Genomic DNA, 23643 nt, shown 5'->3' with positions numbered 1-23643 from the left:
CCAGTTTCCCTCCATGTGCTGTTGTTTCTGCTGATGGGATTTCCTGGTTTCCTAATCTCTGTGCAGCCACCTACAATGCTCCTGAGAAATCTTAGGTGCAAACATCAAAGTTTTGGTTCCTAGTGATGAGGCTCCCCTTCCTTGGCTCATGTGCCCCAGTCTGTCACCAGATGTCCCATTTTTCAGTTTCCCTTTCCAGGGCATCACCACGCATTTCCAGGAGCCTGCACTGCTGTAGCATCATTTGTAGCACCATGTCTGAGCAGCAGAGAGGAACTGAACCCATCATAGACACCTCAGCAACTCCTCAATAGGTTCAACCACATCACAGACCCACAGCTGGATTTTGCACCGCCAGCTCCAACTACGTGTGACTGCTCGGAGGGGCCGGACACCAGCACTGGAATGGATCTTTACAGCTTGGCATTGCTGCTGCCCTCTGAGGAAGAACAGGATGATGAGGTGGGAGAACAGAGCCACAGCCTCTTTTGGACTAATGGGTAAAAAATGCAGGCAAACTATTTTTAGATGAAAGCATGAAAACATTCTGCTTGAATTAAACTCAGAACCAACTAGAAAAAGCAAGAACAGATGCAAAAATACTTTTAGTGGAAAAATATGTTTAAAATTTTCTAAAAAGAGTTTGGAAGATGCACTTCCTTACAGACTTAGACAAAGTTTAAAAATGAACCAACAACTACTATTCCCTAACCTTCAAACACTCCTTAAGGCTGTCTGCACTCCCACAGGAGTTTTGGGAATGCTTTGAGTGGGCACAGCAATGCCATGAAGTAGCATCCATGTAAATGAAAATAGCAACCAGACATTTGGCAAACCAAAGTAAATGAGTGAAGAGATTGTCACAGCAAGAATGGACTTTTGTCAGCTACAATCCTTTCTTTTAATGTATTTTCCTAGGCTTTATTCAGGATAAAGGTCTTAAAACCTGAAGCTGGGCAGCAGAGCAGAGAGGGGAGGGCTGGCAGAGAGTCAGCCTGGGCTTTCTCACAAAGGTTTTAGCCCAAAGCAATTTGCTATGCCAGAGATCCCCCTCCTGCCACCTTGGTTCTGTTCTGGCGCCTACAACTGACATAGGGATAAAACTTTAATTTAAAATAAAAAAAGATGGCTACATGACACTCTGCAGAGACAAAGGCTGATAAACTGGTGTGAAGTTAAAGTACTGATATGAAGTTAAAATACTGAATAATTGCTAGGACTGTCTGACTTATCTACAGGACATTTGTTTAAATAATGCTCTTTTTCAGCTCAGAAAATGTAAGTGCTGCTATTTCATCCTATGCAAGATCCTTCACATGCAAATGCTTTTAGATTTGTTTTCAGGAGAGAATGCAGTAGCAGTCTGAACTTACCAGGTTCATCTCCAGGTTATTCAAAGTTGCACCAACACCAGGTCATGCACTACCAGATCACCCCATGGCACAGTTTGATCCAGATCAGGTGTGGGCACGGGACCAGATGTTTCTAAAATTAGCCAGAACCCCCAAAATGGAATTTGTGCCAGTTTTCCATGGCTCCCTGCCAGCAGCAGTGCATATCAGACTGAGCATAAAAGCACAGCAGTACCACAGGGAAACCCTGAACCAGAATAAAGTCAATCAGTTTAACTGATTTAATGTCCCCTGATATTCTGAACACATCTCGGTGATTTAAGCTAGGAGGATACCGAAGGAGAATACTGAATTCTTATCAGGTACCAGGAATCTGAAAGCCAGATTTGCTGTATTTCTAAGCTATGGCACAAGTGCAAAGCGGAAAGGCCAACCTGATAAACATCTATAAACATCTATTTTGGTGTTTGGCACCAGCTGGAAACCAAATCCACAGCAGGGATGGAAATGCAGCTTAGCAGAGAAAGCACTGACCAGAAAGCTATAATAAAGCAGAACTTCCCACCACAAAGCACCGCTCCTCATATCCACAAGATTCCTGGAAAGAGGAGATCTATGAAGCCAGAGGGAATTACACTCTATAGAAGGAGGCCAGTTGTGTTTCTTTTACACACTGCTGAGTGGATTCAGTTTAGTCTGAGTAGAGAAATGTTAGCAGCAATTTTGGTCGGTTGGAAATAAAGCTGATGCCAAAAGGTCCCACCTGGGACAGGCTGCTGCACTTAAGTCAGGGACTGTTCACCTTCCCTGGACCTTTCACTCACAAACTCATTGGCAATGGAACAGGAGCTTCCTCCACTGAGCCAACCAACATCCATTGGGAAAGGGAAAAAAAATTATCCTTGTTTTTTGAATCAAAAAGAATTGGGTTTTTTTGATAGCTGGAGCTTATTAATGAAAATACTGTGAAGAATGTAAAATGAAGCATCATTTCACTCCAATTTCTTCCCCGGGCATTTTATTTTGGGACATAGTCAAGTCACTCTTGTTTTCTTATTATACACATATATATTTATATATAGTCTCAGGATAAAAAGATGTCCCAGAATCTCTACAGGCAGCAATGACAGAAGTGGGTTATAGGCAGGAATAACATAAAGCTCAGCTCTGGCTGGGGAGCTCATGGAAATAGCCTGCATTTTCTTCTAGTGAGTTTTGAATTAAAGTTTTGCTTTCTTTTTTCTTTCCTTAAATCTGTTTTCAATAAGTGTGGAGCAAAAAAGTATGATGATAATTATAGCTGTCTGTGCAAAACAGAAATGTCAGACCTCACATTTCCCAACTGACCTTTCATCAGATGAAAATTCCCACAGCAATGTTCCCCAAGCACAGAGTTGGGAACTATGAAAATTTGCAAAACAGCTTTCTGTCCAATAACTTTGTTCATGTGGCAGATGCACAGGTGGGTGTTACTGTGATTTACATGGGAGGAATAGCTTTAAGGTAATAAAAAAGTAATCAAACCTTAAAAGCTGTTCTGTGAGAAAGCTTGTGCTGAGCAATCAGAGCACAGCCATGCTGAGGGACTGCTGGTGTGCTCTGACTGCAGGAAAGCCAATGACAAGAAAGTCAGATAGAAATGAAAATGCAATATTTGTACAAGATATCTTGTCTGGCTCCTTCCATTGATTCTCAAGTACTGCACTGAAAGTCTCCTATAGGGGGAACATCCCCAAGAAGGATGAAGGGATGAAAGAGTTCTCAGTAATTAACACAGGGATAGGAGAGTTGGCTTCAACTGATAAAAAGTGAGAGAAAGTCACAACAAATCTCAGACTAGCTGGAAGCAGCCTAGCACTGGATATAAAACAATGCTTTTTGTTCCCCAAAGCGCTCCACTGGCGAGATGTGCAAACATCACACGGTTCATGTGCTGCAGGAACAGAGAATGGATGAATGTGTGCAGATATTTTCAGTTGGCTTGGGAAGAGTTTTGGAGACTCCTAAGCTGTCTCATGCCTGGCTACAACTCACCCTGAAGCCACAGGTCTATCATCCCATTTTTCCCAGATGGGTACACAGAATCCCAGGATTGTTTGGGTTGGGGTGGACTTTGAAGGTCATCTCATTGCTGCCATGGGGACACCTTCCACCAGACAAGGTTGTTCCAAGCCCTGGTGAACGTGTTCTTGAGCACTTCCAGGGATGGGGAATTTACAACTTCTCTGGGCAATAACAGAAAAGTTGTTCATTAATTTGTCTTAAATAGCTAAAAGGCAAGAGATATTAAAAAAAAAACACCACCAGATCTAACCAGAACTGGATAAAAGAAGAAAAAAAACCCAGATAAAGTTAATGTTAACCCTCTCACTCTCTCTCCAAAGACAAGGATATGGTTTAACAGAGTTTTTTACTAACTTTAGATTCTGCACAAGCTTACCCAATCATTACATTTCTAAGGGTAGCAAAACATATTTTAATTATTATTTTTTTACTCTTTATTTGCATTTTCATAGTGTCCAAAAAGCATTTCTATATAATCTATAAAGTCCTTACAACAGAGAAGGACAATAAAGATAGGTAACAGTCTGAAAAAAGGAATATTAAAATATTAACTCTTTGTTATCACTTTTTCCCACCACATTTTGTAACACACCCCAGCCCATTTTCAGGTACATCACAAGCCTAGGAAGACTCTGAAACCAGAATTTAAAATCCAAACTTCAAGTGAAACAACTTCAGCTGCACTTTGTATCCACATCTTTCTAACTTATTTTGGTTAATCCTGCTCCTAGAGGTAATCCACTGAAATCAGGTGGAGCACTGGCCCAAACCTGTTCCCTGAAAATAACAAAACCAAAACATAGCCTCATTGTCCACTTAGTAATCAAAATTTCCTCTCCCAATTTCTTATGGAGCAACGTAATTTCGAATGCAAAAAAAAAAAAAATCAAAAAAAAAATCATTTTTTCAAGCAAAGTGTTGAGTTCTGGAAAGGCTTTACTGTTAAAGCTCTGCCAAATTGTTTTGGCTGACAGCTGGGGGTAAGGAAAACCAGGCTGGGGAATTTTTTTGCAGGATGCTGACAAAATTTTTAAATTCCTGCCATTTTCTGATAATGGCAGTGAAAGCTTCCATCACTTCCAGCAATGATTTTGCTAAGAGTGTTATCTAACTCCGATGAGCATTCCTTGGGAAAGCTCCCAGTGGGAGTCAGCGATGCCCTGGGTGTTGAGGATCACCCATCACCATGGGTACAAATATGCCATGGCTGGTGCCACACCCAGAGCACCCCTTTTTCCTGGGATAAAGTCATTCCTGGAGGTTTTCCTAACTCCACAAGCCATTTATGCAGCACTGAACATGGGTTACATCAGAAACATTCATGGAAAGGGGAATAATAATTAAAAAAACCCTGCACTTAGCCGTTTGCGTAGTGCTGTTTGCATTAGACAAGGTACAAATCTGCTCAGAAGTATCAAAATAAGAGGTGATAAATGATGGAGATAAAAGCAAATGAGGTCCTTAACCTCTGAAAGGGGTTCCTAAGGCTCCCTCATCCTTGCCAAAGTCCAAGTCTTAATAATCACATGGCTGTGATTTATTATCCGTGTATGGCCACGTTCTGAAAGAAGTCCCAGGGGCTCTGTAAATTGCAGATGTAACCACAGATTAATGCTCATAATCCCTGGTAAAAACTCTGCAATAACACTGCTATAGCCTAAAGAAATTCTCCCGCTAATATTCCTAATCCTTTCCCATTGGACTTTATGATCCTTCTGTGATTTTCAGGCAGTCCAGCAGTGACTAAACAATATTTATGATTTAATTCTGCTGGTCTTCATTTCCAGACTAGAGGACTTTTAAAAATTTTATTTTTAAGTTACACCCACACACATAAATGCTGTCTCTTATAAATGCAGGAAATGACCAAAAGACAAAATGATAAGAAACAAGATGATGTTCTATGTCCTTTATTGCCTCTCCTACCATTCCATACCCATTTGTCAGGCTGGAAAACAACACCTGGGAGCTTTAGTGACCTTCCACTGCTGCTGCTGTAGCACCACACCTCCAACTCCAACCTCACAAACAGCAGGACCAGAAGAAGGAAGAGCCTTCTATTTTTTCCCCCCTTTTATTACATCATACTTAGTCCTATTCTTTCTTCTGAGACTGAAAAGCTGCCAGTTTTCAAGTGTCCCTCATTAACTTTTAAAACCTAAGCTCTGCTAAAGTCGAGTTATTAGTTTTTTCCTGGCACTGCCTGAAATTGCAGTACCCACATAAGAGCACTAAATCCTAATAGCTACTCAAGGCAAACCAGGAAACACTGCCTAGTGTGAGGTGTGATATTAAATATTTGTACACAATGGGTTCTAATGGGCAGGAATTGGAGCTGGAGGTGATTATGGGTGCTTTTGGAAAGACAGTGATCAAGGTGTTTCAAAAGAAAATTACCTTTAAAAGTCAAAGTATAAGAAAATACACAGTAAATAAATAATGTTTTTCTTATTTATGGACATGCAGATATCTTCTACAGATATACAGAATAAGATTCATGTTGGAGAGAGGCTGAATTAAGGGGATTGCAGGAATGAGGGTTGGTAAGCACAGGGATGAACATGTATCTAAGTTGAATTCTTATAAACAGGATGCCACAAGCCAGATTCTGATCCTCCACAAACCACTCAAGGGTTCTGCACCATCAGTTTGACATCTGTACCCTCCTACTCTATCAGGAACCTGAGATTTAATTAATAATTGTCTGCAGGAATTAGATTGAAAAACACCAACTCAAATATATTTAAATCCCTCTTTGACAGAATGTAAAACCAAAAAATCCTAAACAATTTCTACTGTTTTGCTCTTCCTTTTGTAGAGGAATTAGGGCCACCAAAGCTCAGAATTTTTAATATCTACAGATCTGCAGTTTCAGTGTAGCAAGAACAGTATGAAATTTAGTAAGTAGCTTGTTTTGAAGGTGTCTAAATGCAGTAACACAGGAAGCAAGCAGCACAAAGCAGCAGAAAAAGCTCTGTTTTCAAATAAAAGGTCTGGCCATCAGCTTTTTAAGCAGCTGGACCTCATTTGAGCCAGCCACCTCTACTCCTTGTGCTTGCAAATGCCACTCTGTGGACACATCTCTGCAATAACTACTGTGCTAGTCTTGAAAATAATTCTGTGCTTCTCTTCAGTTTGAGGGTGGCTGTTAAAATGTGCAGCCAAAGAATGGTCATGATGAAAAGTTCGTATCCACCTTCCACCCAGCCATGTGGAATATCACCAAGACAGACTTGCAAAGGATGTATTAAAAACAAACTATTATAAGTGCAAAATCCAGGAATTTATGATGCTGCTGAATGAAGCCACATAAATAATTCAGTATTAATAGGACCTTAAACCTTCCTAGATGTACAGAACCTGATAGAAAATGAACTTCAGCCCCTGAATTTAACCTCCAAAAAAGTAACAAATCTTTTTCCTTCCTTTTCTCTTGATATAGATTCTCTTTCCTTCCTTTTACTGAACTGGTAAACATCCAAAATCCCCAGACTGGAATCCTAGATCAATATTCTATAACCAGTTCCCCAGCAGTGATGATGTCCTTAAGGAGAAGAAAGGATCTTTCACTGCTTTCACAGTGCTTTCATTTCAAATATCCTGAAGCCTGCAGCAGAGACCTTCTGAGTAAGGCAGATCCAAGCACATTCTTCCCGAGATGGTTGTATTAAAGTTCAGGAGAACACTGGGGATGTTTAAGAAAATAAAAGTTAAGCTGAATGTCTCAAAATATCTCCTTCTACACCTGCATTTCACACTTCTCCCTGTGACACCTGTTAAGTAAAGGTGGGAAGAAGATTCATGAGCACACAGACAGAAGCTTGGAGTTGCAAGAAAATACAGGATATTCTTGGAAAATTAACTTGGGTTTCTTTCCGTGGCACAGTCAGAGCCAGCCTGAAGCCGGATGAGGAGCTGCACTTTCAAACACTGTCTGTGATGTTCAAAGAGATCCCAAACAACCCCAGAACTTGCTATCCCTTAGACTTTCACACTTCCATGTACACACACACACACTTTTTATGAATAGATTTTTATTTCTGGAAAGTTTCTAGAGAAGCCTGGCGGGGTGTGCTGAGGGTCCCACAGGATCAGCAGGCTTAGAAGGAATCCCAGACAGGTCAACACATTCCATCATCTTCCTTCAGAGCAGAAGGGAGCTCACCATCCCTAAACTCCCCCCAAAAAGCAGGTGTCAATGTCTCACCTGCTGGGGCCAGTCACCTCCCCTGGAACCTCACTGCACTGACACTTCTCACATGGTTTTTCCTAAGCCTTCTCTGGCCTTATTGCCTAATCAAAATAATTGGTCCCTGTCCTTTCCCTAACAGTCCTTAAATATGTTTGCAGACACTTGGAGTTTTCTTTTGGTCTAGACTGAGCACAATCCTTGAATTTTCCACAGAGATCCAAGGGTTGATGATCTCCCTGGGGCTGAGAGCGGGGCCTGGCCTTGGTAACAGCTGCTGGGAGAATCAGCCATGCCTTGGAACCAGCCATCAATGTAACCCTGCCACTCACACAAACAGGTTCAAACATTCCTCACGTTAGGGGGAAATTTCAGTTTCTCCAGACCCACAACCATAACTTATTTATTGCTGCTTTGCCTCTTGAAGCAGTCTGCTCTTTAGAGAAGTACATTTGATTCTGCTGTAATAGGTGGGTTAGAATGTGCATCCATACTTTAAAGGAGTTTGAACAAAGAGAAAAACTTCAGGGAAATATACTTACTAAAGGACCTGAAAAATCCTCATCTATTCAGTTTGTCAATTAAAAATAAAAAAAAAAAAGTAAAAAATTTGAACGAAGTCTTTCAGAATTACTTTATAAGGAAAGAGTAAGTCATCCTGAACTTAGCAAAGGTATAACAAGAATAAGTGCTCGAGTCGCTACATTCAAACTAGAAATGAGATGGAAATTTTTCACAGACAAGTTACCAAGGAATGTGTCAAGATCTCAATCACACAGGGCTCTTCAGTCTAGACCAAGGCCTTCTAAAAGAGGCCACTGCAATCACATGTACAATATTAAGGATTGTTTATGCACGAGAGATCATAATATTAATTTCTGGGAATCAAGTCCCTGTTATACAATTTGCAGGTTTCCTTATGGGAAATCAGCTACAGAATATTTGAAGACAGACTAGACTGCTGAGCTGTGAATTAGCTTAGAAGAAAACACCATACTGCAATTCTATAAAATTTTATGAAACGTACTGCAATCTTTTCTTCTCCCATTGGTAACTGAATATCCTGCAGTTCTGGTAGGCAGACAGAAAAGGGAGGAGAGGAAATGGATTTCTTAGTAAAATGTAGCCTGAAATAAAAAAAACCCATGTCATATTTAGAAACTTTTCCAAGATCTTTTTGCTCTCTTTTTCTCCCCTAATTTTTCTGTACTCCTTGAGGAAGGCCTGCTGGAACATCTGTTATTACCCTTTCCCTTCCATCATTGAAGTAATGCACTAATTAGAACTCTCATTTGATTAAGCACAAGAGCTCCCACTTCCCTTCTGTTGTTTTGTCTCACTGGGTCCCTTCTCCCATCCCATCCTCCCCGTAGTTTTCCTCTCTCAAAGTCTATTTTTTGTTTTTACGGGTTATTGGTTGGCAATTAGACATCTCTGTTATTAGAAAGGCTTCCCCAGTTCTTGAATGAACACTTCAGGCAATGAAATTCTTTCCTTTACCTTATTAATATCAAATACTACAGTTGCTGTGGTGACCACAAAGTAAATTAAATCAGATTTTTTTAGGATCTAAAAGTGGGTTATAGTCTAAGTACCTGTTAGCAATAGAGGGCAATAAATAAATAAATAATGCCCCACAGCTGGAGTAATTTACAAAACATAATAGGGAAAAATTGGCCTTGGCTGTTGGACATCAGAGCATTAAAAGGGTGTCACGCAGCACAAGGTTAAGGCCTATTAAAACATTGTAATTTCACAGCCTTTAATGTTATCAGTATTTTCCACTTGACGCTGCCAGATAATAACCAAGAGTGGACAACAAACATCGAGCCTTTACTGTCAGGGTATGTGCAGAGAATATCCCCAGCCTGAATGAAAAATTCCATCCCCTACACGTAGGTAAGGACCAAGTGATGACACCTCCATGCTGAGGGGACTCTTGCCTTGCTCAGACAGATGCTGTGAGTGCTCCCTGCCCTCACAGCCAGACCCCAAAAACTGCCTCTGTTTGTCTCCTCGAGCCCTGCTGAGCAAAGAAACAGCAGGATGGATTTCAAAACCAAGCAAGAATCCATAGGGTGATATTTGGCAGTTGGGATTACTTTTTCTCCCTGAAAAGATCTCACATTTACACTTGAATAAATAGACTTTGGGCTCCTGTTTAGTGCCCACACTGCTCCATTGGCTGGGGAATAGTTTTGGTGGATGTTTTCCTCCACAAGCTCAGAGAGAAGAGGTGCAGCAGACACCCTAAAAACCAGGGCAGTTGAGCAGGACCCTCTACAGCAGCCCTCTGACAAACCAGAAAAACCAACAATTTCATATTTTTAGGGGTTACTGCCAGTACTGGACAGTAAAAACCAACAGTTTTGTGTTTTAAGGGGTTATTGCCAGTACTGGACAGTAAAAACCAACAGTTTTGTGTTTTAAGGGGTTATTGCCAGTACTGGACAGTAACTTCAGCAGCCCTTGTGCTCAGAGCTGTAGGACAGCAAAGCACAATGTACAGAGTCATTGTCACAGCCCAGCACAATATAAAAGAGACATGAGGCCACCTAGGGAGTGTCCAAAGGAGGTCAAGAGGATGGGGAAGGGTCTGTAGGGGCCTTATGAGGAACAGCTGAAGGCACTTGGTTTGTTCAGCTTAGACAAGAGGAGACTGAGGGGAGATCTCACTGCACTCTTCAACATCTTCATGAGGGGAAGCAGAGGGGTGGGTACTGATCACTCATGGCCAGTGACAGGACACAAGGAATCTGCATGAAGGAGAGGTTTAGGTGGGACATCAGGAAAGGTTCCTCACCCAGAGGGTGCTGGCACTGCTCAGGCTCTCCAGGGAATGGGCACGGCCCCAAGGCTGCCAGAGCTCCAGGAGCGTTTGGACCCCACGGCCAGGGATGCCCAGGGTGGGATTGCTGGGTTGTAGGGCCAGGAGTTGGGTGATCCTGACAGGATCCTGACTCTTGGATATTTTATGATTCTAGGATAGTCAGCAGAAGACCCAATCAGAGAAGCCCCATTTGGTGGGGCTGGCATTTGGCATTGTTCAAGATTTCTGGTCTCAGGGATCTCATTCTTGGCACCTCCACACATCAGGTGGAGCTCCTGCAGGACCTGAGCACTTCATTCTCCCCCACAGCCCCTTCCTGCTGGATTGCAGCACTGTGGTGCAGTTTAGGTAAAGAACAAATGAAACTTTTCCTGTTCTTGACATCAGTAAATAAGAATAGAGCAGCACTTCCCAAAGGAAGCAGGATACATAAAGAAAACTATGAAAAGTTCTTCTACCTTTAGAAAAACAGCTCTGTGAATCACTTAAACTCTATAACACCATAGAACATGGAAATATTTATCATGAGAAAACTGATATAGTTGTTTAAAAATATCAAGGACTAATGAGGAAAAAATAATCAGTAATGAGCCTGTACTTTAAGCACCAGGCAATGTTGCATCTGTATTGGATGGATGAAGCTGCTGCAGCACTGGATAGGGACGGGCTGTTCCTTGGCAGGGAAAGGCTGCAGAGGGTGTAATGCTCAGGAACTCCACTATCCCTTGCCCAGCACAACACCATAGTTAAGAAAAAAAAAAAAAAAAAGATGGAAAAACAAGGCAAGAAAAGATGATCTTGGCTGAGCACGTAAAGAATATCTTGAATAAGTGATATTTAAGTCATGTTCTTGTTTATTCTTTTAAACACGCTTGTGGTGAGCAATCGTTCACCTGCTATAAATTACAAGCAACTGATAAGTCTCCATTTATGAGTCTCCAGTCAACATCACTCATACTAAAAAAAAAAAAACAACAAAAAAACAAATTCAAAGCCATCCAGAACCAACAGCATTTTTCCAGAGCTGGACCACATACAAAAGTTTCCAAAGCAGATATGTAGCAGGTTTCTTTACAATTTAGTAGCTCAAGAGAGTCCCAAAATGTCAGGCAAATTTCACTCTCCAGCCATTCTGCTGTAGTTCTTTGCTAGATGTAAGTTTAATACTAAAAAAAATAAATTAATCAGTATGCTTGAAGCCTGTTCTTTTTAATCTTAATTAGTTATGATTTTATACAGTGTAGAACCTTATCCAGAATAGCTTTAAAAATTGAAAGGAATAAGATCAGAGAGAGGAGAATATGAAGTGGGGTTTTATCCAACACATGACTTGATGTTTCCAACTAGTATTCCATGCAAAGAAAGGGAAAATGAGCCATTAAAAAAAAAGTATTTTCATAGGAGATCTTCACAAATATGTTACCTCTGCTGACCTTTAGATAAAGGTAAAAAGGTTAATGCAATAGTTTGGAAATTATTAGCCTGAAAAAGGACCAATGACCTTCTCAGGGTTGTTCCCAGATTTCTCAGCATAGCTTCTAATTCCTGGGAGATCATTTGAGCCGTGCAGAGACCTTACTTAGTCAGAGTCAAAATATTTTTCTGCCTTTGTAGTGACTCTCCAAATCTATAAAATGTGGAGTTTCCTTTTGTTCCACCCCCACCCCTAGCTGGGGAGGGTGCCAGTGCATCCTTTCATTCATGGGGCTGCAGATTTTCCGACCCTACACCGTACCGGAAAGAACAGCTGGGATTGACTTCTCCCTAACACGTCCTCTCACTCCTCAGGGTTTGTCCACTGAACCATCAGCTCCCTTGGTGCATCAAACAATGCAAACCCATTTGCATCACTGCTCATTTTGGCCAAGAGTTAGGAAACTCCTGATTTAAATCATGGCAGTTTTGATAATGGAGAGCTAAACGGGGAGCGCAGAAGAAATGCAGAGTTCTGGGTTATTTCCTATCTCCTTCAATAACCTGAAATCCAGCTTGAGTAAACAATTAGATTTATTTATGCCACGATTTGCTTTTAAAGTTGATGTTAGAAAGTAAAATATCTCTGGGATTAATGCAAGTCTCGGACACTTTTACAAAAACCCCTTTAGAAGCTGGACTGGGCAGTGCCAACTGTAAAGAAATATGGAATGATGCCTGAAGGGGGCAAATTTCAAAGCAGGACCTTCAGTAAGGGTCCCAGTAATATTTTGAAGCAGAAATGCCTCACAATTCCAGCCCCTTAGTTTTTGAGATCTAGGCTCCTCTTGACCCAAGTTCTGTCAATTTGTCATTCTGCAAAACACACCAATGTGAACCCCCAGAGACATCTCAGTTCTGATGCACTGTGAAACACTCTCATTTAATTCTTCAGTCTTTCTGTCCAGTTTCCTAGAAGCTGAAATTTCCATTCAATTAAAAACTACTGCAAAGCAGTATTGCTACATACATCACATACACAATGCACCCTGTGCAGAAGGAAAAGCTGACACAACCTGCACAATGTCCTTTGAAGGGAGGGGGCTTTTGTGAATATTTATTTTTTACAGTCTCATCACAGCAGAACCAGTTCCTGGTCTTTGCCATGCCGTGGTGGTACCAATAACCCAGCAAAGCCACAGGTTCCCATCAGCCTTTTAAAAGCTTTTCCTGCTGATGCTGTTGTTTCCCCAGGAATGAGAGGAAAGCTGAGGACAGGATTCAGCACCAGTGCTCTGCCAGCATCTGTCAAGGGAAATCAGGAGTCCCCAACAGGACAAGGACTATCTAGAAATGAGACACACCAATAATGGTGACACACCAACTTCCAGAAGCTGAGATGATTTCTTTGCTCTCCCCCTAGCCTGTGTGATTCCCAGGATTAGCCACAGTTCACTGGTGTAACAGTGCAAACTCTTTTCCATCTGAGCTCTGTTAAAAAGGCAAATGGTATCTCAAGGAGCGAGTTGACCCCATTATCAGAGCCTTTGGGAGTTAAGAGAGCAGCCAGCAGTGGAGAGCAGCCAAAATGCCTGAGCTGAGGCCAGCTAAGAAGCCAGCCAGGCAAATCCAAGGCTGCTGGAAAAATACATATTGGAGCTCGGTGTCTGGGACCCCGAGCTACTATGCACACCCTGCTTCAGTGGATATTGGGTGTTGGCTGGAACAGAGCAGCACAGAAGAGAGGGTGAACAGGAGAAGCAAATTAGACTGGAGTTACATAAAAGGCCTATTGACTTTTTAATGACTTTGTTACTTGGAAGTAGCAGGTATATTTACCAGAATATAATCTCCTCTTTTACTGTAAAAGGTTTTTTACAGGGAAAAGATATGCAAAAAGGGATCTTACAATATATCCTTACAGAAGTGTAGAGGGATGGAGTAGGCAGCACAAGAGAAGTGGGACAAAGCTGTCTCCTTACAGTCTTTCCAAGCTTTGGAAAGTGTATTTTTCAGTCACTGTTGAGCATAATTGCTCTTTAAAGCCAACAGAGAGAAGACCTTTGCTACCAAAAGCAGTAGAAAGCAAGAAGGTTTATTAGGTTCACAAATTATTGAATATTCACTCACTTCCAGATCCTTATTTTAATAATAAAGAAAATTATGTATGATTTTTAAAAGGCAGTGTAGATGACAAGGTAACTCAGAGACACAGGGTCTGTCCTCCCCCAGGTACTGCATTTTTAGGGACTTCTGGTGGTGGGATCTCTGCTTCAAGCTTAACCAAACACCAGGATGGTGCCATGGCAATGCCCACATCTGTGAGCACCGTGGAAGAAGTTAAAATAAAACTACAGTCAGTGGCCCAATCACTTTTCTTGCTGTACTGAAGTGCTGACCTGTCAAGATAAGACCACCTAATGCACAGAGCCTGGCAACCCTTAAGAAATCATTGATGAAATTAAAAAGTCACAATCCTGGATCACAGTAAAGCTATTTCTAAAAACACTGTTTGTTTTGTTTTTTTTTACCTCTGCCATCAGGTCTCAGCTCATCACTGGAAAGCTGTATTTCCATGAAATTATTAAAGTCTTGAAAAATGTTTGCTCCAGGGATCTCTGCTCCCTTTTCTGGGGAAGCATTTTGCTGAAGAACTGTGTAAGAAGGAAAAAAACCCCTATGCTCACAGCAGCTAGAGAAATGAGAATCCCATAAGAATCTTGGGAAACTGAAAAGTAGGTGGAAATATCTGATACAGCTTGGGACTAAACCACAGTGTCAAGTCCATGGCCACTTTTTAGAGCACATAGCTTTTCATTCCTGTGCCATCTGAAGCTCAGGCATAGCACCTGTCCAAGAGCTCAGGCTGAGGTTTGGACTCAGCTCCCAGCCTAAGGGACCAGAAGATAATTAAGACATGAGACAGATGGCCTTGAGCAGGAAGAGAATAGCCTGAGTTAGAAGCCTTTAGCAAAATAGAGGTTAAGGTGCTCAGAAATATTTCCAAAGATTGTCAGTGCTTGCAGTGCTTCAGGTTGGAGTGAATTAGCACAGATCAGGTGAAGGAGACTGCTACACAAAAATATCCTGTAATGCAAAACTTTCCTGCTGTCAGAAATGCTCTTTTTAATCATTAGTACTTTAGCAAGAAAACACATGTGCACATACACACAAGTTTAACGTTTCTCTGAACGTCTGATCTCTTGTACTTTAGACCAAATAGAAAACACTGAGCAGGCCAAATTCTGACCAGAATCTGCAGCAAAGTTCAGCTGATCTGTGGTGTTGAAAGCCATTGCTGCTTAAAACAAGTATTTTACAAGGCAGTGAAATAAACTTTAGATAAACACAGGCAACTGTTGCTTTGGCATGGAGGAGACTAACACACTTAGAAATATTACTCCTGTTTTCTGCTCCCAAGACCAAGGAGAGAACAGCACTGTGCAGAGGACACTGAGACTTCTAACATGAGAACATTACACATCTACAAATGTCAGAATGGAGTTCCAACAGCCTTGAGTGAGTAGGAAGATGAGAGGACACCAGAGAAACGATCTTCTGTCAGCAAAAAATCATTGAGAGCATTTGTGATGGGATACCAAACACTGCTGTTTTCCCTGGGGGATGGAGGATTTCCAGCAGAAAGGAAATGTGGGGATGTTTCATCTGGCACCTGGTGAAGTCCCCTCTAGGGCTGGAAGCTCTACAAGCCTGGAGGTGCATCTGGAATATGGCAGTGCCATCAGGGAGTCCTCCACTGAATTATGCACATAGAACACACTCAGCATTGTTTGCACATTTTGCTACTAAAAAGGAAGGGTGTCAGCCCTACCTCCAATTTCCAAGTTCCTCTTTTATGGTGACACGAGTGGAAGAATCTCCATAAAGATTCAAAATGAAGTGAAGCAGTGGAACAATTCAAGGTGAAATCATTAATTTCCTTTTGCTGAAGCAACAACCTCTGCCCAAAAGAGAGCCAAGACACCCAGGCACGATGACTTCAAATCATTTGGCAAATATTTCCTATTATTTCTTTTGCTAAAGCCTTGAAATTGCCTTTGCAATGGTTCTCTGGGGATTTAGGAGAGGTTTCAGTGCTTGAAAGCACCCACTTTTAGCTTCAGTAAGAGAACAGATGTTTGGTGTTGAACTTGTGGTTCCCATATCACCTGTGCCACATGATCCATGTCAAGGTGCATGAGAAACAAGGCAGGGCACTGGGTTTTCACTTAAACATTAATCACAAGGAAAAAATCAAACCAGAAAATGCTTCAAAATATAGGGAACATTCATTCAGAAGGAAAAGCTGGTTAATCTTTGTAATACTTACTTTGATAAAATTACACATTTAAACTAAAAAGGCAAGAAAGAAGGAATTGAAACCATTTTTTTCAAGTTTGAATCTCCCTCATGCAATGCCAGAAGTCACAGATGATCACTGCTCATCTCCCTTCTTTTTTATTTGGGGGTTACCATTAACAACAGACTGTTACATCAAGACCTGGATAAGTACTTTTCAAACTTTAAAACCAAACAAAATACATTCAAATGTAGTTTACCTCCATATTAATATGAGGAACAAAATAGAAGTTTGCCAAGCAGAGTACAGAGAAAAACTGGACAGCAAAAAGGGATTTATCAGCATAACTTTCCAGGCTGATAACTACAGAGCCAATCTAACACTTCTTTGGTGAAAAAATAATCAACTTGCAGTTATTGGCATATTTGCAATGATGAATAAATGTTAGGTATTTACTTCTATGACTGTACAAGCCTTGTAAATAACTATAAACTGTCCCTTTTACTCATTTCATTTTTCTCACTGTGGGTGACCAAAAATTTAAAAGCAACATTATCATACATCATTTGATCTAATGGAATGGACACATTTTTGCCTTCCAGATAAAATTTTCAAATTTATATCTATCTCTTTCAAGATATATATATATATGTATCTATATATATACATATACCTGGAACCAATAAAGACTTAAAATTTTTCATGGATAGTAAAGCATTTTTGTAACCAGCTGTATATGTTAAGCTGGAACTCCCTAGAACTAGAATGGGAAGACCCAGATCTTTTTTAAAAGGCCACATGAAGTTATGGTAAATACACATTTAAGAAAAAAGGGATCAGCCACTGAACCTGGGCCACAGAAAAATGACCATGAACTTCTTAGGTAACCACATTCTAAAAAGAACTCCAAAGCTTCTCTGGACACTCTGGGTCTCATTATCAAACATTTTACAGTTGTATGAGACATGAGTCAATATGAAAACACTGGTGTAAAAGCAGAGCAAAGGAGCTATTTATTATGATATAATGGTTTGGGTTGGAAGTGACCTTAAAGCTCATCTCATTCCATTCTCCCTGCCATGGACAGGGACACCTCCCACCATCCCAGGCTGCTCCAAGCCCTGTCCAACCTGGCCTTGGACACTTCCAGGGATCCAAGGGCAGCCACAGCTGCTCTGGGCACCCTGGCCAGGGCCTCATCACCCTCATAGAGAAGAATTTCTACTCAATATCCCACCTTACTCTGCCTTCTGGCAGTTTAAAACCATTTCTCCTTGTTCTGTGACTACAGATCCAGTCCCAAGTCCCTCTCCATTTCTCTTGGAGCCCCTTCAGGTACCAAAAGGCTTCAATAAATTCCCCTGGGGCCTTCTCCAGGCTGAACACCCCCAGCTCTCACAGCCTTTCCTCACAGGAGAGGTGTTCTAACCTCTCCTTTGTGGCCCTTAGAATGGCTTTTCACTGAATTTCTCAGAAAAGGAAACAGATTCTCCCATTTTTCCCATTTAATCAAGCAGTGCTAGGAACAGGACACCACCAGCTTTGCCTTCCTTTAAAGGGGCTTTTGCACATTTCCGTGCACCTCTAATAACCCTGCTTCAACAACAACAGCCAAAATAACAATTGGAAGGCCCCACTCCCTCTCAAGGAAGCTGCAGTTGTGTGTGGAGCCATCAGGACAGCTTTGGGTGTTCATCTGGCCCTCACATCTGCCCAGCTGGACAGAGGCATCATGGAAAAGCAGAGATCCGCCCGGACACGTACCCCAGCACTGAATGGGCCCTGAAGGATTTGATGAATGAAAAATGCTCAGGACTGTGAAGTTTCATTTGATTTCCACTGCTGAGGGAATAAGGTTGACCTTTTGGTTACCATGCAACCTTGGAAAGTGGGAGCTGGGAGAGCATGTGTCACCCCAATGAAGGGCTTGAGTCAGCTCTTGCTCAGCATCTTATGGACCAGCTGCTGTCTGGACACATGTCCTCATTCAAAGCTGGTCCCCTGCCAAGGAAATAAAAGGCAGTCAGAACTATTTCTTCCTGAAAATCAGATTAAGGAATCTTGGAAGAAAGGAAAGATTGTATCATCTTGCTACATTACAAAAATCAGCTGTAACCCAAGAAATAACACTTAGAAAGTAAAGACAAGTGAACTGTAAGTACAAAGGGCCACCAGAGAATTAGATCTTCCCATCAGTTTCTCCAGGGGATAAATTCCCATCAAAATTCAAGAATCAGAGTCTGACGTAAAATGAAAAGTGTTGATGCAACTTTATAACCCACTAAGATGAGAAAATCAGGCATTTCATCATCCAGAAGAGACAGCCATTTCATACAATATAAAAAAAATTTAGGTCTGAGAGTAAAAAATCAGATGCAACTTCAATGTCCTCAGCTAGGGAAACATCACTCACAGTATTAAAAAGTGATTTTTAATAAAAAAAGCTCCCATTTTTAGTATTTACTTCACCTCAAAAGCCATTTAACATGCAAACGAATACATAGGCATTGAAAGACTTCAGGAGAATCTCCAATACTAATTGTCAGCTTTTCAGCAATTCAGCTGAATTTCAGCATTTGATATCCTCAAACAGGAGAACAGGATTGCAGCCAGAAGCCTCTAAATAGTACAAACATTTGTGCACTTTTACAAGGCAGGTAAAAACCTAAATTATGTTGCTAATTAATTTTATATTTCCTTTGGGTAGCCAAAGAGACCTGGAGCTGCTCAGCAATCATCAAATGATGGGGTTTTGCCAAGTATTCAGGTATGTTATTAACAGCACAAGCCAGAAGAACTGAGATCATGCTTTTTGCAATACCTACAGGGAAAAAAGTCAAATTCAAAGCAAGCTCACGCAAAGCAAACATCTACACGAGGCAGAAAGGGAGAAAGGAGCACCAAAGCACTCGAGACATTTAAATACAAGTTAAAAAGCCCTTAAAAACACTTCTCCAAAACTAAGACAACAAAGCCAAGACTATAATTCAATGGGAATGAATACCAACTACTCCAAAGAAAAATACTTACAAGAAATTGAGAACAAAATGCTAACTTGATCAACTTGCAAAAGATAAGATATGATTTGCAGTATGCACACTTTATCCAAATAGGCTACATCAGACTTAATTGATTTTTGTAATTGAGCATGGCACGATAAGCCAAACTTTCCTACATACCTGCACTGTGTAGGTGTGATGCCCTGGAGAGAAATAGACAGGCAGGACATTAAATAGAATATTTTTACCTTCAAAGCTGCTTCCCTGTCTCCTTTTTACCTGCAGAGTCTTTTTTGTTTTCCTTACAAAGATCTTGTAATTCAATTGAGGAACATCTGTGTTCATATCAGCTTTTAAGATACTTAAAGCCTGATTACCACACACAAATATTCACTTCCCTCTGCACCCACCAGTGTAAAGCAACAGCCTCTCTTCTTCATTCTCAGGGCACAAATTAAAGCCAACTCTTTTCTTCTTAACAAGTTCATCTGTTCAGTTGATATTAAAAGGGTACCAATTATTAACCACAATATGAGTGGTAAATAAATAACACCTAAAAAACAGATTAAAATGATAAATGCAAATTAACAATACATTTTCTCCCCTTCAGTCACCAGTCCTCTTAAATCTACTGTGAGGATCTGTTGCTTATAAAGGTATATCCTCACAAGATTTCCAGATTTCCCACCCTGAATCTCTCCCAAAATGAGTTCCAGAGTCTGCACTCATCTCATCAGTAAAAGTGCTGTAGTGGAATGTTTGGCTTTGTTCAACAGACAAGGAAATCCTTTCAGAGGCAGATATACAGATAACAACTTTGTAATTCACAACCAGTTCCCCTTTCTCTGTTGGGAAGGGGATTAATATGGCAAATCCACTTCATCACTTCATTTTGTTTCAAAAGGGCCAATATTTCAGGCTGCATTCTCTAAGGGAAAATTTAACAATTTATCCCAATCCCTGATGCAGCACATTTTTATAAATACCTTTGTGATTTCCTTCAAAGGAAAGAAAAACATCCCAAACACCTTGCTTCACCTACTCTCCAACAGATGAATTTCAAAGGTTTTGGCTCCTTCAACATCAGCAATTCAAGAATTAGCACCAGCCAAACATTTTGAGTCACTGTTTTAAGATCGGATCAATCACCATCGTATATTGCCGAAATTGTTTTTAACTGATATAATTCCATTCCACTGAAAGAACTTAATTCCTATTCAACGTTCCACCTTCAGCTCCAGGTTTTATGAACTAAGAAATCTCTCTTAATTGCTGAGAGACTGCTGCAGGGATAAGGTTCCCCATGTCTCTGCATCCTCTGCTCAAGGCTTGCAGCAGTCCCAGACTCTGGAGGAGAGGCCAACGTTAACAAGGTGCAATCCAACTCCACGTGTTTGGAGACACCAATAACCAGCTGAGACAAACGGCCTGGAAATGCTTACGGGAAAAAGTGGAGCTGTGCATTAAAACCCCAGCAGCTCCTGCTTTATGGGCCCTGAAGAAATGGATATAAACGTGCAAGTGCACAGAACATTTGCGGCGCTCTCCTGCCCGCACTGCAACGCACGTCTGGGCTCGAGGCAACTCTGTTCCCATGCCAAAACTGTATGGAATGCACCAAGAGGTCAGGGCGAGGAATTTATGTGTTTTGCAGTTATTTAGAAATTACGGGAAAGAGAACTTGGCTGTTCCTGTTGCTGCACAGGTGTAACTAGCTCAGAGTGCTCAGGTGGGTCAGGCTTTTTCAATCAAAATTCCACTTGGTCAGAAGCAATGGCTCCGTGCATGTGAAAAGATGGCTCAGTCTGGGGAGACAAATGAGGGATCACCTTCAAAATTCTTTCTTTGAACCTCCTTTTTATCTCACCAAAATCCAAGCCTAGGCTTTATGTTAGAGGACAATTATCTCAAAGATAATTCATTAAGTCTATGCATGTGAAAAAAACCCCTAAAAATATTACCCTAAGTTTTTATTTGGTTATGCTCTTCAGTGGAACAAAACCACTCAAAAATCATCATAGGAAACATCATTTGAGCTCCTAACTGAATAATAAGGAAAATGTTCCAGAAGCTGAATGGAAGAGCTCACTGGCTGTTCTACCCATAAGCAAACCTGCATTCCCAGACCTTTATGGGTCTGTGCATATACAAAGAGCCCTACTGATTTATACTTACTGAAGAGAAAAAAGGTGTGGTGGAAATGCAAATTTGAGGGTTTTTTTAAAAAATAAAAATAAAAAAAAGGACAGGGAGATACGAATACAAGAAGCAGCAAAATGGATGATGGAGGGAATGAAGAAAATGTGAGAACGTGCAGTAAGAAAACAGTAAAGGGGCCATAGCGAAAAACAAAACCAGACAATTCTCCCAGGTATGTGTTAAGGTGGCCCAGCTGCCATCTATGTGGAACTGTCAATTTTTTGTCCTCTCAATATTGCACCTGTGAAAAACACTACTCCCCATTACAGTTTCTCAGGAAACAAACACAGTAACAAAAGCTATAACATTGAAATTCAAGAATTAATTTTTCCTTCTGGACATAAGGAACACCTAAGAAAACCTGGGTTGGTGGCAGTCCCTGAGGAGTGTCCCAAGGTGGCTTTCCAAAGCTGCACACAGCTTGGTTTGTGGGCACAGCAGCAATCTTTCCACAAGACAGGCTGTGCTACTCCAGTAGGAATCTGTCAGTGCATGGAAAGTTAAGAGTGTCTGGATAGCACAGTGGTGGGTAATGTGATACAGATGATTTCACCTTTAGGTCTCCAGTTCAAAAAAATTCAGCCCAAAAAGTGTCATCACCTGATAGTTTTTACTACTTCTATTTACAGTACAAAATTTCCCAGAGGGCCAAACTGAGATCAAGACTCTCCTCCCTCCCTCCATGCTCTAGGGATTGTGTCTAAACTAAGGAACAGACCTTCTCTGCAATCCCATGGTGTAAACAGACTGCAGATATGAAGGGAAAAAGAGCACAGAAGACTGAAATGTGTTGTCAAAATTCAGTGAGTCAGACATTAAAGCGAGTCTGACTCCAGAGCTGATGACATTTTTACTCTGCTTTTTGTGTCGGGAGAGTTTCTCTACCCTGCCCCAAAGGCAAAAATGCACATGTGCAGCAAGATCTCAGCTCCAGGATGCATCAAACTTCCTAGACAAGGATATTTTTTTGTTTTATCCCATGTGGAATAGGGCTGATACCTCCCAGGAGTGTTGGGTTCACTCCACATAGGCTGCAGTGCACAGAGGGAGCACACCCAGGTTTCCCAGACATCCAGCAACGTGGTCTGAGCCACCACTCCAAGTGCTGGGAATCCTCAGTAAAGGTGCTTTAAAAAAAAAAAAAAAACCCAAAAAACCATAACCTCAAAGTTTATTTTTACCCAAACAAAGTATCCATACCCAGGGTATAATAATCTGAGAAAGCAGTTTATTCTAATTTTTTCTAAAAGGAGCAGGAATCCATGATCCTACTTTGCTCCTTAAAAACAGGACCACCTATGATTATAATTAAATATGAGATCAGAAAAATCAACTTTTGCATGAATTCTAGCTCTAAAGATGGCCTTTTCAGGTGAGGCTGGCAGGAATCCTGCTGAAGCTTAGATCACAGTATTCATCAAACTCATTCATTCTAGAAAGTTACATCAATTTCTCAGCAAAACAATAATTTTAAAAAGTATTATAAAAAAAATAAAGCCTTAGAAATGAGGGAGCCCATTCAGAGTAAAGCACCAACAGCATCAAAGAGTTATCTTTCCATGAAAATATATAAATATATATCGCCATATAATCAACCACTCCCTCTCACCATTCTGCAATAACAACCAGTAATTCTATTTCCAGTGTAAATCATTTCAATTCTGACATCTTCACTGGGGACTACATAACATGTGACCTTATCTAACTTAAAGCTGGTATTAATTTTAACAAGGAAAAAAAATGCTTTATGAAATTCAGAAGCTTAAGGGTAACTGGGGGGATACAGGTCTGCCTCAAAGGGTAGCATATGGATTTCATTTTCCCTACATTTTTCACCAAATTCTAGGAACTACAGTAATGTTTTGCTATAGGGTGCCACAAAACTAACTCTGAATCTTGCCCAGAAGAATCAGGGCCTGAATGCTGCACTGGGCAAAGGAAATTCGGAACATTTGAACAATTGCTAAACCTTACATAGACTTGATTTCTTTTCAAGCTTTCTCACATAACTTGCAGAACCTTTAAAAAAATAATTGCCTTCTTTGAAAAGTAAGAGTATGACCCTATTATGAAATATAGATAAAGCCTGGCTCTGCTTCCAGTTATGCCTTTAAGTGGGGAATGATATTCAGGAAGTTAAGCTGCTGTGATCATAAGTCCAAAAATTGATCCTTTAGGAGACCTTTGATATAATTTGCCAAAAAACTTCCTGATTCTTCAAAAACAGCTTTCTGAACTTCAGTGGGAAAGACTTTTCCATGCTGAAGGTCTTTTCATCTCTCTGTACACAGTTTGCT

The 23643-nt window shown here is 40.9% G+C and overlaps 1 long non-coding RNA gene across 1 annotated transcript in view; it reads right to left on the bottom strand.

Moving 5' to 3' along the window:
* Window positions 1–4783: 4783 nt before the first annotated feature.
* LOC107203903 overlaps window positions 4784–23643 on the bottom strand; it is a 68888-nt gene continuing 50028 nt past the window's right edge. The window contains exon 5 of the long non-coding RNA XR_004497319.1: window positions 4784–4998. This is a non-coding gene — a long non-coding RNA (uncharacterized LOC107203903). The remainder of the gene's footprint in view (window positions 4999–23643) is intronic.

The sequence above is a fragment of the Parus major genome, chromosome 4A (genome assembly GCF_001522545.3).
Source record: "Parus major isolate Abel chromosome 4A, Parus_major1.1, whole genome shotgun sequence".
Taxonomy (NCBI): Eukaryota; Metazoa; Chordata; class Aves; order Passeriformes; family Paridae; genus Parus; species Parus major.
Note: the sequence above shows the minus strand (reverse complement) of the source record. Positions and strands in the feature narration are given on the sequence as shown.